The sequence below is a fragment of the Dromaius novaehollandiae genome, chromosome 1, assembly GCF_036370855.1.
Source record: "Dromaius novaehollandiae isolate bDroNov1 chromosome 1, bDroNov1.hap1, whole genome shotgun sequence".
In the NCBI taxonomy this organism is placed as follows: domain Eukaryota; kingdom Metazoa; phylum Chordata; class Aves; order Casuariiformes; family Dromaiidae; genus Dromaius; species Dromaius novaehollandiae.
This window is the reverse complement of record NC_088098.1, coordinates 143702424-143721458: the sequence shown is the minus strand read 5'-3', so window position 1 is coordinate 143721458 and position 19035 is coordinate 143702424. Positions and strand designations below refer to the sequence as shown.

General features: G+C 39.9%; 1 pseudogene; it reads right to left on the bottom strand.

The window, feature by feature from the left end:
- Positions 1-515: 515 nt before the first annotated feature.
- LOC112984475 (arylsulfatase D-like) lies at positions 516-15888 on the bottom strand (annotated as a pseudogene).
- Between the last annotated feature and the right edge of the window lie 3147 nt (positions 15889-19035).

The window sequence follows — 19035 nt, the reverse complement described above, 5'->3', positions numbered from 1 at the left end:
TTGTACTTTATACTATCTGTGATATGTTATTGTTACTCAGCTAAAGCCACAGATCTGTTCCAAAAGCTCTTTACAACTTGAAGAATATCCTTCACTAAATCAGATTCACTGTCTCATGTGTTTAAGTGTACTTTATACAGCAGTATTTTTATATTAGTAGACCAACAGAATTTAACAGTATTTTTGCAGAGACAGAGAAAGAAGAAGAGGAAGTAATAATGACTCAAACTCCTATGCTGGCTAGAGTATGACCATGACTTGGGGGGCCCATATGTAAACATCCAGGGTTATACAGAAGTCTAATATTTCTTACTGGCTGCCTCCTTACCACCATACACTATGCTCTCTGCAGAGTTTTCCAGTTGTCTTCCCTGAGTGGGCATAAATTAGACACAGTTTAGGAATATACCTGTACAGTTGTCCCTTAGGTGCAAATCTGAAAAACTGTTCTCTTTTCAGGCCCTTTTCCTCTTAGACCTTTGCCTACTTGTGAAGGGAAAAGGAAAAAGTCTCTGTTCAACATTCCTTTTCTTTATTTTCATGTACTTTGCTTCCAAGACAAAAAATATTTTATTGGGCCACAACATAAAGCTTTGTCAGCAGAGAGCTCAGAGCCACAGAACGTATTAGTAGGCATCCATCTCACAAACTGTGTATGCTGTCACCTGCTTTATCACACCAGCAGAATGGGAATGTCCCACAGCATGGCTGCAGCCACGGCTTCCACATAATGTGGTAGAAGGAGAGCTGCTCCGGGACAGGAGTCAGTGTCCTGCGATGCTCTTCAATGGCTCTTCCAATCTTCATTATTACAATGTCAAAGAGGGGCTCAGTGTTAGCTGCTAGAGGTTTGGCTTCAGAAGGGTCTTGTGAGAGATCAAACAGCAAGGGAGGGTCATGATATGTCACACCTTCCCCAAAGCATGGGCAAAATCCTCTGTCATAACAAGCTCCAGCCCCAGGTGGACGAAAGACTGGGGTCACATAATGAGCCTTCCAGATGGATCCACCTGGCAGGAAAGAAATGTTATGGAACAAGTAGAAGACAATAGAGGAAAATGGAAAGTGTCTTCAAGCAATAGCAATACAGCTATTTACGAAGGACGCCTCCTCTCCTCACTACTTCTCTCACCCACACTCATCAGAAATCAGGTTCTCTACACTCAGTACTGATTTTGAAGATGGCAAACATTAGAAATATGAAGAAAACAACAAGACCCATGTACTATAATGCTAGATAGTCTGTGTTCTCACTGCACCTCCTATAACCCATTTCTTGTATATTAGTTATAAATATTTCTGTCCTGTGAGACACCTCCAGCTGGCCAGAGTCATTGATATGTCATGCATAATAATTTCAAGAATATCAGAGGTCAGTATTGATAAACATCCATCATACAAGAAATTTATCAGCTAGGAAGATGGCTATCAAGAGGAAGAATGCTTATTAGGTTTTGCAGTTAGCATGAAACAAACATTTATACTCACTGTCCTTTTGGTGCCACCGCACTGCATGCAAGTAGGACCCACAGTAGTGAAACAGGAACTTGTGCTCTGACTGTTGAACTCTTCCTTGCAGTAAAGGCATCAAGTTCCGTCCATCGATTACTCTAATGTGATGGGGAGAAGGGTATTCAAATGGGGGCAAACCTGACAGAATGAGCTGCATACTTATCACTGTCCTTGCATTGGTTGTGCTAGAGAGTGCTAGAGAGTTTACATAGTAATTTGGCCATACATCAGCATGTCAAGTTAATATTTTAAATCCCTAGGCAAAATGCTATTAAAAAAAAAAAAAAAAAAACAGTAGTGTCAACTCATTCCATTTAGCAATATGCAAACAATCTATATTTAGAGTTTGATCAACAGGAAAAAAAGTCCTTTATTAAAGAAGTCATTGCTGATCTCAAAATTGTTTCAATACAGCAATTTTCAAAGCAGCTTCATGAAAACTCTTGAACAAGGATAGGTTTAATGACTTTAGGAGGAATTTGGAAATTTCCATAATTCAAGAACTACTCTGGTCATGTAAGCACCTGTGGGCATATCTGTCAGAGTTCACTAAAATCTTAGATACATTAGGATTGAGGCTGAGGAATATTTGTGGGATCATCCAAGGATGATAAGCTTCCTAAGAAACTCAGTGACCTTGGGGCAGTTAGCTATCCTGTCATACTCTTCTGTTGAAAACATCTCACTTTATGTTAGTCTCAGTGTGAAGGTTTCAGTCTCAACTACAGCAAATATTAAGCAAGCAAAAACCTCAAACAGTTTCATCTAAAGATAGAATAATCACAGCCTGGAAGATGCAGTTGGAGATGTGGGTTCAGGTGTCCTGGAAAGAGGTCAGTGTGTTTGACCCACGTGACCTACATATACACTGAGTGACATACTCATCTGGCCATCTCCTCTTCATGGTGATTAAATATTAAAAGCTGAAGTGCTTCAGGCTGAAATCACCAAGTTTACTTTTTTCTTCCTGTTGAAAAAAAATTTGAACAAAACCAAAAGAGATTATCTTTCTATAGCTTTTCTTTAAATGATTCGCACACATATTTTGAAAGCCTACAAGAGGCAATGGTTCCTGATTTCACAGCACTAGAAATGGCAATAAAATGACAAAGTCAAAAATGTTGTCTTTTCAAGACATCGCAACTAGTCCTTCAATCACACATGGCATGTATTTTTTCCTCCATTAGACTGGATTGGGAAGGGTGGTGAGAAGAAAAACAGTTAAGGGAAAAGCACTCTTGAATTTCCTACCTGTATTTCTGTTCCCTCCCTTATCACTATACCTGCCATAGGAATTTTCTGCAGTCAGGGACCTTTATGGTGTCCAGTGGTCAGTAGCCTGCTCTTTTTAGTTCAAGCACTCAGCAAATGTTTTTACACACTTTGAGATATCAGAATCTTTCCTGCACCTATGAAATCTATAGCTTACTTCATCTCCCTATTGTGTGTTGTAACACACACATCACTGCAACAGGTCAGCAAAACCCACTGTTTTTAATACTGCAAAACCCACTGTTTTTAATACCGACCTCATCATAAAAGCATACACAAAATAACAATCATTGACATCACAGCAGATGACAGAGTGAGTATGTTTTCTTGTCTCCATACCTGTCCTGAGGTAATATACCTCCAGCCAGATGAACTATGGTGGCATAAATGTCCATAAGACTTGTAGGTTCATCGATAACTATGCCTGCAGGTAACACTCCTGGCCATCTAAATACTCCCGGCACACGGATCCCTCCTTCCCAGCCTCCCATACCTTTTCCACCTGCAGTGGAATAAACCAACATATAGCAGTTCCAAGGCAATCACGGAATTAAATACAAACCTATTCACTGGTTTGTTATGTTTGAATGTACAGAAAAAACACAGTAATACTCTGCTTATCCAGATTTGACTCTTTGCACTGGATTTCACATACTTCAGACAGGCTGAAATGCAATCTAGGAAGATGGTAGGAATAGCAAATCTTCCTTTGAAAATCATGTACTCCTCAACAATAAAACAACTTACATCTGTTACCTTCCATTTTGTGGCCTGCCTGCATTCACCTGTATTATTGAACAGCTTCACAGCAAAAGAGAAGAGGGGTTACTGCAAACTGGAAGAACTCACAAGACTGGAGAAATACTTGATACTCTCTTTAAACATAACCAAGATTTAGGAACTATTATCCTGTTTTAATAAACACCTTCAAAATTTTATTGCTTCTCTTTCTAGCCATGGTTTCCCTTCAAAATATATATGCTTAACATTTGCATTTTCCTATGTCTTATGCATCTCCTCCATTTTTGAAATTGAGATTTGGACCTGACTTTCTCAGTGCTTAATGCAACATCTCCAAACTTGGAAGCAAAAATTTGAACCTATGAAATCACATCATACACCCCTTACTTCAAAGGGCAAGGAAATGCATTTTCCCAACTTGTTACGAATAGAAACTAGCCTAATAAAGCATCTTGATATGAGGTGCATGAAGACTATTTATCTTACTCTCAATGCAGAAACCAGCTCTAATTCAGGTGTTCAACATGGCAAAAATATTGTCCTTGCTAGATCCCATCAGGCTGATGTATCCATCTTGTCATCCAGAAAGAGAAAAGAAGCAACTTCTCATGTAAAGACAGGAAATATGAAATGAAGAGGACCAATGTACTAAGTGAAAACCTTTCCCTTTCATAAGGGCCAACAACCTCCTTCGCTCAGCAGTGCATAGCATCTGCCTTCTGGAAGCCAAAATTCCAAGTCTTTGACTTCCGCTGTGCACTGGGGTGTAGTTCAAGTGCATTTAAATTGGAGGAAGCCCGATTTAGGAAAATTAAAACATCAGAAGCTGTGCAAGAAATGGATGGTTCACCGGTGATAACAGGGCCTGAGACATGAATCCTCCCCAAGCGTCTCTTGTCACAGCTTCATGTCAGGTCACAGGATGAGGTGGTCTGACCAGGCAGGGCTGTCAGGGTGGGTGGGAGGATTCATACTTTCTTGGCATGAAATAGAGACATATTCTCTTGGCATGAAAATGTCACTGCACTACACACCAGGCTGAAATGTGTGTCACAGTCGAAGGGAGATGCAAGAAGTAAAGGGTAAGGTCCTCTTTGACCACCAAGGCCAATGTAAATGGCATTTGAACTTTATGCCAATCACTGTTTTTGGGTAGAGTATGAAGACATACAGGGACTAAGTTGTTGTTGCACGTCATGGCACAATGTGCCCTTACTCTATTCCATACTGATTAGCTGGGCAGGTAAGATTTCTGGAACATAATGAGAAAAAGAAACAAGCAAATCAGGAAGAAGTCCTATTGTGAAGAGAAGAAAAAAAATATATATGTATCAACTAAATAAATGCCAGGAACTTGCACTTTTTTCTGTGGCTTTCATTGAGAAAAATAAATGTCTTAGAGGTATCAAACTATAAAACACCTTCATCATGGAGATAAGTAATAATGCTTGCATCTTACTGAAAGGAAAGGTGACTTAAAGATTAAAGCACCTCTGCATGACACCTGTATTTCATCTAGAAAACAATGCAACTCATTCTATCCTTGATGGCTTGAGCAAGGCAAAATCATTATATATCTGTTGCTAATCTTCACATAAAGTTATACTGTATTTCCTACCTTTATAGATACCATTCCAGCCACCTAGCTGAGCAGATCCATCCTGAGCCTCCAACTGTCCTCCATGGTCAGAGGCAAAGTATGTGAATGTATTATTTTTCAAACCTTCCTTTTCAAGAGAATCCAGAATTTTGCCTTAAATTTAAGAAAAGATACAGCAAGGTTCCTATTAAGCAAATACAAAGCTCAAGACATTTATAATGTTTTAAAAAATAATCTTTTGCCATGCACTAGAAGTTTTTAATAGTTTAGACTTCTTCAGATACCTTGGCTTTTACTTTCTCCTGCTTTAAAATACACAAGTATACATCTGAAACAAATCTTTCATGACAAATATGTACCCACCATACAGTCCATTTCTTCTATGTTGTCTCCATATAAACCATGTCTGCTCTTCCTCAGAAATTTTGCCATAGTGAAAAGTGGGGTATGAACATGTAGAAAGGAAATGAAAAGAAGGAATGGTCTGTGCCTGTTTCTTTAAGAAAAAAAGTTGTACACTTGGAATATTAAAAAAAAAATTATATTCATTCATGCACAGACACACACATTGGGTCTAGACTGTACCCACATCCAACATATCTCCATTGATCATGGTTAGCAGTTTTCTTACTGCATTAAACATAGGAAAGAAAGAACATGCTCAGTCAGACTGATTATTTTAAAATTCCAATGTGTGGACAGGCATAGCATGTACAGAGTGCTTAAGTGAATTAAATGCACTACTCTGATGCCTTTTTAATTAAATGCAACTGGATGCAATCTCATATTTAATATTTATACAGATTTTCTAAGGGGGTCACTTACAGTTTTCAGCATATTTGTTTCCACAGTCTTGAAGAAAAGAAGTTACTTTCCTGTTTTAGAGACAGAACTGATATGCAGAAATAATTACCCAAGGCTGTGCAGGCAGAAGAGGAACCTGAGGCTAGAACATGGACCATCTTAACTCAGCTTTCTTCTCAAGTGTTTGAATGCCGTGAAAATGATCTTCAAGCGTTTTTTTGATTTTTAGCAGGAATAATTGTGTAACGTGCAGCGGTCTATCTAGGTTTTTTATAGGGTTTATGAGAAACAGCACAAATGAAGCTTGTAGAGTGAAATGTTTAATTTAGCTGGTTAATCTTGGAGCAAATGTATTATTTACAGATTACAGCATATGGTGAGTTGAAGCAGTTTCCTAATCATGTATCACTTGGTTAAAATCCATCTCATTTGCTTTAAGTTCAGATTCAAGACAGTTGCAACTGAAGTGTGAATGAATTGGGTTTCTAAATAGAGAACTTTGGTATGAGTTTCAAAGCAGTTATCAAGACACAGCTCTAGTTTCTGGAGAAAATACTCTATTGCAAGAGCCCAGAGCACTCTGCTCCCTTTAAAGAAAACTACAGACAATCAGTTACCTTTCGATAAATGACACTGCCTCCTTCAGCATGAGAGAAGCAGTCCTTTCCAGCCTCATTGGCTGCTCAGTGATATCATGATTCCTTATCAGGATACAGTTCCAATACTGCACAAAGCCATAACTGGAGTACCAAGAAATGAAGAAAATGCAGCCCACCAAAGTAAAACAGGCAATTATCTTCCAACAGATGGAAATCAAACCAGTCAGTTTTCCAGCAGTGAGAGTGAACACAGCAAGGGCAATTATCTGACTGTAAAGCCAAAGCTTAGCTTGAAGGGCTGCATCCAGCTCTGGAGGTTTGTTTTCCTGACAGTTGTTTAGAAGTGTGAAAGGCATGCCATAGAAGTAGTCAAACCCATGGTTTAGAGGATGGTGGCAGTGATCATCGAAGGATTCACAGTTTACACCTTGATGCCACTTCCCTGAAGGTTTTAAAGCATGAAAGAAATTAGAACATTAATGTAGACAACTCAAAAGGAGCCAAGGTAACACCGTGAGCAACCGTTTAGGAATTAGGTAAAAATGTTTTGGATAAAGGGTATCAAAGCACTCCCCCACTGCACAAGGATGACGGTTAAATTCAATGCCCGATCAGGTGAATGTCATAGCATAATGTATGATTCCTCAATTGCCTTGCAATAAACAGAAAAATTCGCAAGATGCTCAGGTAGTGATGAGGATCACATAAGGATGGGGTTTCATTGGCCTTCAGTTAGAGGATTGAAGGCACTCTAATTTGCAGACTTCTTTAATATAGTCCCTTTCTAACTTTCAAGTGCTTGATTTGCAATTTCATTAATAATCATTAACATAATATTACAAACTTACCAGAAGATCCAGTCAATTTTTGGCCAATATTAACAAATATCTTAATCACCAGGCTCAGGAAGATGATTTCCCAAGCATGTCTCTACTCCATATGAAAGAGACAAAAAGGTGTAAACCAGCCTTTCACTCTACTCCTGCCTTGTCCACCAAATTGAGTGAGCAGACAAAAGCTGTTGTCTGCTTGGAAAACCTGCTGGATCAGAGGACCCCAAGGTTTGTTGCGGTAGGTAATCTCAATGTAATTATAGGTTCAGTCAGGAAGACTGCACTTAATTAGCTCTTGATTCAACATAGCCATGTTTGTTTCCTAACACCGGAGATGGCAATGGATTTGGCACATCTGGCCCAAACACTGGTTTTAAGGAAGCTAGTGTTGACTCTACTTAGTCAATTCACATGAAGGGGTTCTTTGCAGAAGCCTCTATCACTTGAACAGTAATGAAAGCTGAATAGAAGGGAAGAAAGACACTTTGCTAGTAGATTTTAAAGATATTTGACAGAGGAATGATGGATCTTGAAGATCCTGAGGTCTGATCCAGGTTACAGACAGAAGGATGCACTGGAGTGGTGTTTCCTTGACACTTCTGCAGCTTAGCTTCATCTGAGGAAACTGCCACAAGACTCAACCTCACCTGCGAGATACTCATGCTTTATGAGCACAAAGCTCTGCTCTGTGGGTACAAACTTTCTTGTTTGTACCAAGAAAACAAAATTCTCTGAGTGGACCAAACATTGAAAAGTTTTAGGCCAAGCAAAATAAATGCTCATTCATTACAATCATGAGTCAGTTTTTAATCTCTCCTGTTTCAGGTGCCCTGTACCATCCTTAATATTGTTATAAAGTCTAAAGTGTAGAATTTTTAGTCTTCCTGCAAATATGAGTATTTTATCCCCTCCATCTTTTGGAGGATTCATATCTATGAGTAATGGACCATTTTGGGTGAATACAGCCCCCAGATTTCCTTCATATAACTAGGTCATTCTTCAAATGCATGATAAAACAGTTTCACTTACCTATCAGTCCAGTGGTATAACCTTGTTTCTGTAGCAGCCTGGCAAAGGTTGTTTCATTTGCAGGGAGCCCTCCTGACCCTGCGTTCCACTGCAGCGCTCAGTACCAATTGCTGGAGGCCATCCCTGACAAAAATAATCCAGGTCATTCTGTGCATGCCTTTCCCTCTGTGCGTGCAGACTCTGGGCTGCTCTTGTCAGCCTCTGACTCAGGTGCTTCACCTGAAGCTAATGGAGCTCCTCGTAAGATGTAAAGCCAAGCATGTCTTGAAGGCAGTCACATCACATTATCAATACTGTATCTATGTACTTCACGTAGTCAGGAGTTGTATTTTAAAACAAATATCGTTTGACACCAGTTTTACCATCAAATTGAGAATAAATCAGTGGTGACAGTATATAGTAAGTTTTATTTTCTGCCTTTCTGAACAACTGCGATAATTCAGTCTCCCTGTTCTTCATCTAAAATGAGAGATAACAGTTGCATTTCCCTATCTCAGAATGATGTATTGAATATAAATACATTAAAATCTATGATGTACTCAGAATAATAAGGGTTATATGCTTGAAATAAATTTCCTCACCATGTATCTTTAAAGTCTTACAAAAAGGCTTGATTTCATTGTTGCTAAGAATTTGAAATAGAATTCCTACTCTGCAGGTGTAAATCTCAAACTTTCGGCGTAGCCACAAGGGTAGACTGTCTTCTCTGTATAAGCTGTAATTGTGGAAGTCAAAGGGAAGTTGAAGTCAACATTAAATTAGCATGACTCATGCCGGAGATGTAATGACTACAGAAGTGACATGTTTAGATGAGACACAGTTCACCTGTTCACTGATTTTGCACTTAGTTCTCCTAAAGTAAGCATATAAGTTTCCTATATAGCTCCTAGCGAGAGAAGGATACCTATAAAGTTCTCCAAAAGGTGCCTAAATAGGTGTGGAATGGATCCCATGTTTCATTTTCGGTGGAGTTTTGTGTCTTTCTGCACTATGGTGGCACTGAACTTGCCCTTTTCTTTTGGGACCCTTGTTTCAGCCCCTTGCCTCTAACCATCACTGCCAAGAGGAGTTCCAACAGTTAGCACCATGCTGTGTTGCAGTAAGGAAGTAACAGATATTACTTAATGTTGTTGGGATTTCTCCATACTAATCTATTTGCATCATACACATCTCCCACATCTTATAAAGTAAGGTTAAAGGTCTGTCAGCTGGTGAGGCAGTGGTTCCCGTTCGGAAGTCATTTACCTAAAGTTTGAGCCACTGGCAAAGTATTTTCTATTGCAAGCCAAGGAATAGCTGATTTATCTTCTGTTCCAATACATATTGTGTATTTTAGTGCCTCTGAACTGTGCATAGAAATCTGTAATTTAAAAACAGGCCCAACCTGATCTGATGGAGTATCTGCCAGTGAGAAAAGCTGCTCTGCTTGGAGTGCAGAGCGGAGCTGTGGCAATGTGCTGAGTAAGTTTCACTCCTCCTCTAGCCAGACGGTCAATGTTCGGGGTCCTAAACAACAGTTTCATGTTATTAGAAGCAAGGTAATATCAAACTTATTTTAACAGACTGTCAAGAAAAGCTAGAGATTTTGAACAGTTCCTCAAAAAGCTCTTCTCTGTACATGCTCCAGGACTGGTGGGCTGTGGCCACTGGAGAATCCATTCTTGGGACACAGCCATAGAGTGTATTTGGCAACCTGAAAAGGAACTTATAAATTGTTGGCACTGTTCAGGTTGAAAATAAAACTGAAATGGAGAGACTTACCTAGAAAAGAGATGGTACTCCTCTATTCCAATAATTCCAACAGGTCGCTTTCAACAGCCTATCTGCACCCTGAATTTCAGAGTTCATTGAGCCAGAGAATCTTCCTGGGAATCTAGAGCTCTTGGAACTAAGACTTTTTTGTTTCATGTTGATAATGCATGCTATTTATTTCATAATACAGTGATACCTTTACATATTTACACTTATATGGGACCCTAGCTCTCCCAGAAGAATGGACTACATACAACATCATGACAAGTGTAACAGGCCTCTCAACCTGTCTTCACCACCAACAGTGGAGGACAACAGAGTGCCAGACACCCATTGCTCTGCACAACCGTATCGACATCACATTACAGACAAATACCCAGAGAATCACAACAAAATGGTGCAGCACCTCTTGGAGGGCATCAGTCGAGGTGTGTAAGAAGTGCTCCCAATGCCCATTCACTCTAGCTTTGCCTTTTTAGTTTTGAAGGAATGCAATCACTAGTTTTGAAGGAGCATCATCATGCAGTGACTCATATGGCTCAGTCCACAGGAGTCAGGATTGGAGGGTATCAGAGGAGGCAATGAGCAAGTGGATTAGGGATTCTGGAAAAGCACTGGGTGGATAGCATAAGGCTAGACTATATACAAAAAAGAATGAAGAAATTCATGCATGAGAAGGAGAGAAAACAGTAACCGTAACACTAGAGTCTTTGATTAAAAGATTAAGAATGTTTCTTATTTTATAACTAGGTTTAATTACCCAGGATAGATGTTTTATAATGTTAAATATATTGTACCGAGAGATCTTTTACCTTATGGTATTGTTCCCATAGCAACTTATATCTCCAATGCCAAGATCATCAGCCACAAACAGAAGTATATTGGGTTTAGAGTCCATAGCTGCAGTCCTGCCAAATGTGTTCCAGAATAAACACGAAATCAATGCCATTACCAGGTATCTCCTGAAATACAACAAAGTAACTTTTTACATATATGACTTGTAAGAAGTTGGAGAGAGATGGGAAGTGCTGGCAGGAAACCTGAAGCATGAAACACAAAGTAGCAGAAAACTGCATTTCCCAGCCACACTTTCACTAGGAAGTGGGAGGGTACAGTTGTACTGGTTCTCCTTCTTCCATATCCTTCAGCTGGATGACTCTAGTCAGAGAGGTTGCGGTAGCCTTTCTACAGCTCAGGGAACGAGGACATAAGGGAAGACTATCATCTTAGTCTTCTGGCCTAGGAATTTTCATCTTGAATGAGTTGCATACATTTTAAAATCTATCAGAAAACTCTGAAGAGCTGAGAAAAAATGGTACTTCTATGATTCATAAATTACATGCAAATTGGGGTTACATTCCAAAATCGTTTTGGCATTTCCTGAATATTTTGTCTCCAGTGAATAAAGAAATTTAAGCTACTTTTGGAACAGAACTGAAAAAAGTTAAACAACTCCCTGCCCCTCAACTCAAGCATACTTAACCTGAAACCATCTCTCCTGCTGCCAACTCCATCCCATACCAGAATCACCTATACTAAATATCTGACAAAAACAGAAATTGCTTTTTTTTACACATACACATCACACTTTTTACGTAGGTATGTCTAGAACATTTGAAGCTACCTACTTCTCCAAATAAGTATTCAAGGTTGCTAGATCAACAGTCTTAAGACCTAATCTGGGATTGGTTTTGCATTTGCAGAGAGTTATCATTGCAATACATGCTAATTTTGCCAGACACAGGGCAGCAGCAGCTCTCTAGCACAGAATGAGAATGCTCCTGAAAATCATTCCAGGATTTGCAGTTTTGGAGTGAAGATCTTATATAGAAAAATATGCTTTTGAATAAATAAGTAACCATCACCTCAAACTGGCTGAACACAACACAAGATTTTTTTTGTAAACACGTAAGAATTTTATAAACATAAGAGATTAGTGAACTCCCAGTAGTAAATATGTAACCAGTGGCAATAGGAATTTAATCAGAGCAAAATTCCAGCTTTTTTTTTTTTTTTTTTTTTTTTTTTTTTTTTACAGTCTACTAATAAGTTACAGCAGTGATTTGCAGAGCTGTGATGAAAACTTGCTTTACGAGCAGTTAGGGAATTCTGTTCTATACTTGGATAACTTATTTTAAGTAAGGGAGACTTTCCTATTTGCAAATGTAGTATCTCCGAGGAGTTACACAGTGATGTACTGGTACAATGAATGCTTTCAAAGTGCTAATTGGTTCAAGTTAAGAGCTGCAAGGGGAGTTCTCTAAAGAGCACTGGAAATAAGCAGCCCCTGACAGCCCATGGCAGTTACTCAGGCATCCTTTCCACAGTGAGTACAAGACTAGTGGTCTCCTCCTCTGCTTATCACACACAAAAGAGAAAGAAAAAGAAATCTGCTTTCACTGATTATTAGAGCAGCATCCTAGTGCTTTGTTTTCTCATGGTGCTAAGATGGATGATGGATATTTTCAGATGCCAGCAGTAATCCTACATGTGGGTTAAGATAGGGTCAAGGACAAATTCCATCTCAGGTAAACTACTGCTTATAGTTCCAAGTCTATATGCTAAGATGCTACATAGCATTACAGTGCATTATAAAACAACTGCGCTCAGAGCTCAGTGATCATCTTTTGGCAATACCTGGAGCAAGAGTGTTTAGTTACTAAACATTAATAAACCTTGAAAGCAATAGGGTTGAAAGGAAGTAGAACATAACACATGCATATATACATCTTTTCAGGATTACCTAGAAAGCTACTCAGCAGATTCTGGAAATGACAATGTTAAAAGGTATATCCAGAGAATTTCACTTGGGAGACAGACCTCATTATTTAAAAACACTAAGACATTAAATCAATATGTAGTTAAGATAGTCCTAAGAATCATTTTGGCAGCTATTACTACTAAATGATTTAACAAGGTCGGTCTAATGAATCAAGTAAGTGCAAAAAATTTGGAAAATGCTGTGTAGCAGCCCACTATTTATGAAACTTTTAAGTATGAGACATAATATGGATTTACAGCATAAATGAACTCACATAGCTTTACTGACAATCAATGATCTTTGAGTACAAGTTAGATACCATTGGCATAGGCAATCAGATGTTGAAAACCTACTGAGCTGTAAAATTTTGTCTCCTATACTTGCCTTAGAAGTATTCTCTATGGTGATACTGCTGTGCTTGGTGCACACCTAGAGAATTAAAGCATTAGGAGATTATAGCATCCTTCTGTTCAAGAAATCTGCTCCTCCTCCATGATTTCACAGGGAAATGAACACTATATGAGAGCCTGGCACTTTAGACTACTCACCTAAGGACTTGTACAGAGGGAGAGGCCATTTTGGGACAGTGTGGAGCTCACAGTCAGAGAGGGAGAAAGAATAAAAAGAGAAAAATGGTGACACAATTTTTAGTACAGCTGTATTTCAGAGTATTTCACTTGTTGATTGTATTCCCAGATTAAAAGTCTATCCTTCTGAAGTCTCATAGCACAGAAAAAAGACAAACCTCCCATTTCAAAAATACCTGCCTGTGACCAAAATAATACTCTTTCCTGTAGTCAAACGATTCTCATGCTCCTGCCTAGTTCCCAGATGTGGCAACACCACCACTCACTCTGGGAATCTACCAGAGTAGAAAGGAACATCCCATCCTAATAATGTTAAGAGCCATACAGTTTTAAGAGTAAAATTGAGAATAAGCTCTTGATAGTTAAGCTGAAAATCAGTAATCAATCACAGCAAAACAATTTACTTTCTTTTTGTGTTTTTCTAACTTCAGATACTGTAAGAAATTATTTACACACCAAAGTAAAGCAAAAAACCTGCAGCACTTCTAACTCACTTTTGTTATATTAAAATAAATATCAGGACAAACCCTTCCAACTAATGTGTGGAGTATAGATCGCACATGTATGTTGCTGCCTAGCAGTTTGCTGAAAATAAGCACCTGTTTTCTACCTTCTATAAAAATGTACTATGCAACAGGTTAATCACATTCAACAGTATATCAGAGTATAATAAAAAAGGCTAATTTGACATGCTCTATGGCTTTGGAAGAAATATACTCAACATAGCACTATGCTGTTCCATCTTGTCCTCCCTTTCCTCCCTCTCTCCCATAGCATCCAGGCATCCAGATGTTCTGGAGGGGAGCAGGCAACAAGCTAGGGCTGAAACAAGGAAGAAAATCTCCCAGCTGGCTTGAGCAGTCAGTACTTGTGGCTAGCGAGCCAGAAAACAGCACTGTTCATCAGCTATAAAACAAAGGATGTCCTTGAAAAAAGGGTGAAAGTCTGAAAATCTCTGAAACTGAGAGATTCTCAGTGGTTTTTCTTCCGCTTCCCCCCCATTCTGCATTCTAAGGGAATGAATTGCAATAGTGTTCAGTACGGGATTTAATTTTTACCGCCCCAACTAATATTAGTACTTATTATCCATTACCATGATTATGCCACTGCGTTACCACCTAGCTTTGTACTTTGTCACTAACCAAAACCATGCTAGCAAGCAAGCTGAGTATGTTACTTTTTAGTGGCTATCCTGTGTTGGCCGGCAGCTGCACAGCTGCACCCTGTCTTTGGACACCAGTGGATGGGAATGCTCTAGCAAGGCTGGACTACAAACTCATATCTTTGCACTTTGTCTTTGGCAATCTCTGGTCTAAATGACCTAATTGTGCCTTCAGGCTTCAAATGACTCATCTATGAACATACAATTTTCCTTACAGCTGAGATGATAGCAACATGCAAGGATGGAAAATTGGAGATAGAAACAAAGCAAACAAATGGCATGAAAAGAGGGGCAAATATGAGCACTGCTGCTAGAGAAGTAGTGAAGATCACATGAAAGCAATCTGGAGGCAGAATATGCTTCCTATATGCTATCATAAAGCCGAAGTAACTCTAGTGAAGATAGCAATGAAAGCAGATTACCTGCCTTTCACCACCAAAAACTTGAACGGATTTAGTTTGAAATATTAAATAGGAATAGAAAATTGAGATGACTAATTACTGTATCTTCCCCACCCTTGTTTTTGATATTTATGATCCCATGAGTCAGATCCTTCAGAAGGCAGACGCCCTGGTTACTGTCTGCTCCAGAAGTTAACAAAGGAAGACTGATGTGAGCAAGAACAAAGCAAAAATGCATTTTTGCTTTGAAAGCAAGATGACATCTGAGAAAAGCACCGTTTTGCCAAGTTCCCTGTTTCAGCCCTCCCTTCCCCATAACTCCTTGCCATGAAACAGCCGCCTGGCCTCGGCCCGGCTCCAGCCTCCAGCAGTACCGCACCTTCTGCGGAGCAGCTGCGGCCCCTCTCCCAGCCCCCATCTGTGCCCGGCCCTGCTGCTCCGCGGCAGGCGCGGGAAGCCTGGGACTGGGCTGAGACTGGACGTGCGGCCAAGGGCTCCGTTACAGGGGTCAGAGAGGCAACGAAAGCAAACTGCAGTGTCATGAGGAAAGTGCATGCTGGTGTGTGTAAGGGAAGGAGGAAAAGTTCCTCCCTGGGGAAAAATGGAAAGAACAAAACAAAACAAAACAAACCCAGCAGCTCAGTTTATACTCACTTCATACTCACTCGCTGCAGGAAATTTGCTCTCTCCCATTTCTTCATCTCAGACTTTCTAATCCTTCTTTCTAATGAGAGGTTTTCAGAAGCACTGCTTGTATTTGTATCAGAATAATTGGTGGGTGCCAGTCTCTTTTAAAAAGCATTTCATCCTGTCTGGCACAAGGGAGGACTTCCCCGCCCACTGTTTATAAGTGCTGGATAAGGAAGAAATGTTTTAAATGGAAAGGGACGAAATGTTTTAAAGTAATATTATAGTATTATAGTATATATAAAGGAAAAATATAGTCTCGTATAATAGCAAGACCAACAGAAAGGGCATTAGTGATAACGGAGTGGAAGATCGTAAATCATAGATGGTGAGGCTGCAGGATGCAAATGCACTGTGCTGCATAGAAAACCTTGGCCTCTGGCTGGAGAAATTGCCCTGTAGCTGGAAGCAGGATGGCCACATCTAATGCAGATGGCAAGCCGATAGCCCTGCTGAGAGGGCTGTAATCAAGGCAAATCAATGTGGCGGTGTCACGTGGGTGCATGGGTACCAATTCTGAATGCCTGGCTAAATCCCCACCGTATTTTGTCATGCCATTAATTACCAGTGCACTCACAGCAGGCTTTGCTAGCGCTAAGGCTGTAGTTAAATGGTCATCAGCCAACATACATAGTGTTGCTGTTGAAACAGTCTCATCTCCCCGCAGCTCTGTCTGCAAGTTTTCACCGCTGCCAGCACTGGGATTCATGCAGTTGCACAGTCTGGCTTGCCATACAACTTGACAGGGCCAAGGGAGTCCAGGACCTCTGGTTTTACTGGGTACATATATTTATGGTGGTTTAAAGTGCGGGTATAAATGTGTCATGCTAAAATTGATTGTATAAACTGCTCTATTTGGTCAAAGTTAGAAGACAGGAATAGAGATGCTTTATGTAGAGGTATTATTGGGAGTTCTAAAATGCTCAGAGTCAAAATAAGTATTAATATAAAATATCACTGCAAGGTGCAGAAATCAAATGATCAGAACTTAATAACTAGGCCTTTGTAAAACCTATTTGTGGAAAAAGTTCACAGTGTCACTAGTCGGTGCAGTGTATGAATGCCAAGAATGGCAGTAGGGACTTGAATGTTCATCTGGGTATAGTAAGTAGTGATTGCATTTTTTTTCTTCAAGAACCAGCAACTTCTGTCCAAAGAAGTAACTGAATGTATTCGCTTGGGAGATGCTCATGGACTGAGGCAAAGAAATGAGAGTGAAAACAAGGAAGCAGCCTTCAGCACAGATAAGAACAAGGAGGCTCCTGAGGAGAAAAGGTCAAGGAGCAGATATAACTAAAGCCTCACAAATGCTAGAGAGGAGATTTTTCTGAGACTTGGAAAGAACGAGGTGATGATTGTACAATGCAGGAAGCAGCAGAAAGTTCCTGGATTGCAAACCAAACCTGAAGGAAAGGATCCACTCTGCAAAAAGGCTCATTGAAGGAAGGAGAGGTTTGTTTTTGAACCTTCTGCTTCATTGCCTCCCCCTGCAGATCTGCTCATGCTGTTCCCTATTCTCACTGATAGCTGCTACCCGCAGAAAACTTCATTCTGACCAGCCAGGAAGGTCCCACCTCCTGGTCTTTCTGACCATCTATTTGACGAGTTAATTTTGCATGAACATTTTAGTACATATTTTTGTTGATTTAAATCAGTTTTTGTTAGCCTACATTATACATTGTGGTTATTTTTCTTTTCCACAGAACTGAAAACTGCATTTTTTAATCTTAGATGTATTGTTCTATTAGGATGTCATCTCCAGGGTTGTTGATTACGTCTTTACAGGTGATTTCATTGTTTTTTTTTCTTTTTTAATTTGATCTCTTTAGCTTGGGGTTTACAGTAAGGCTGTTATATTTGTAGTCATTCAAACCAATCTATTTGGCCAGCTGAGTGAGATATTCACTCTCAGTGACATGCAGGCACCGAGCGCGCCCAGCATACAAGTATAACCAGTAAGAGCAGCTTTTACTTGAACCCTCCAGTCATCCAAACTTAATGGGTGGGACAGCTGCACAGAGCAGAGCTGATCTGTGCTGAAACTTTCATGTTTGCAGCAGCTGTGTTAGCAACTTCAGGGAGCGCCTACAAGCGCCAAGAAAGAGTGAAGTGAGACGTGTGATCCGTATCAGTAGCATCTTCGCTGCCATATATAAGAGGCCCAATTCCAGATCAGTACCCTGTCACACAATGCAGAAGCAGGATGACCTGTGCCCCTACATGTTTGTCTCTGCCAAGTGGACAGCAAGGATGAGAAATATTGGCTGTCTCAATGAGCAGTGTTAAAATTTGTGTATGCGTATTTCATGTTAAAACAAATGCACTGAGAGTGTGCATACTGATCACGTTAGCTGGTGGGCCTCGAGTGTGGGCGCCCAGACCACCTGCCCCGCTCCCGGTTGTGCTTGGCTGCAGGGCATCCTTGCCCACCCAATGCCCCCCGACCCCAGCCCAGGGGTACTTCAAACAAATCTCTGGGTACTTTAAATAAATCAAAATCTGATAAATACGAGGCCACAGAAACTGAATGCGCTGAAAAATTCTATTTTGTTTTAGAAAGGGAGAAATGGAGCAGGAGGAAAAAATAAACAAGAGGAGACAGACTGAAGTTACAGATGATCCATGAAATACTTTGCTTTTTCTCTGTCTTGTTCTTTTATAGGCAGCTGCCTTTTTCCTATATATTTTGACCCAGATATTAGGTAGCTGAAGATGTGCTTATTTGTTATGTCAGTTCAATCACCATCCAGTCCATCTCCTCTGCATTGTCTTCATAAAAAACACTGCGGCTCTGTGTTAGAAAGGGTTTGTGGATATGTAAAAAGAGATCGAAAGGAAAAGAATGGTTGCAATGGTTTCCAAATTAAAAAAAATAATATTAAGGGAAAGAAGAACTTACTTTACATACCTAGTATTTCTTTCAAGTTATGGTTCCTCTTTAAGAGGACAGTTTATACTGTTAATCATGCAATCATTACAGTAACAAATATTAAATTCTGGAGGGGGTCAAAAGTCAGTAAATCCTAACTGCTTTGCAAATCATATGTGCTTCTGATTTTTTTAACTCTTCTCTTTTGTCTTCCAGTCACATGTGGAGAAATTCCATCACGTCTGTATTCTTAGCTGACAAGCCAACACAGATCTGCTGAAGCCCAGAGACTGATTTATTTTATGGCACTTGAGCACTTGCCCTAAGCAGTACAGCCAAAAGTGGGAAGACTGGCAGGTATGATGAGCCCTTCCTGCAGGTGCTGGGTGGAGAATACAAAAAGCCTCCTTGTAGTTCTTACATGGG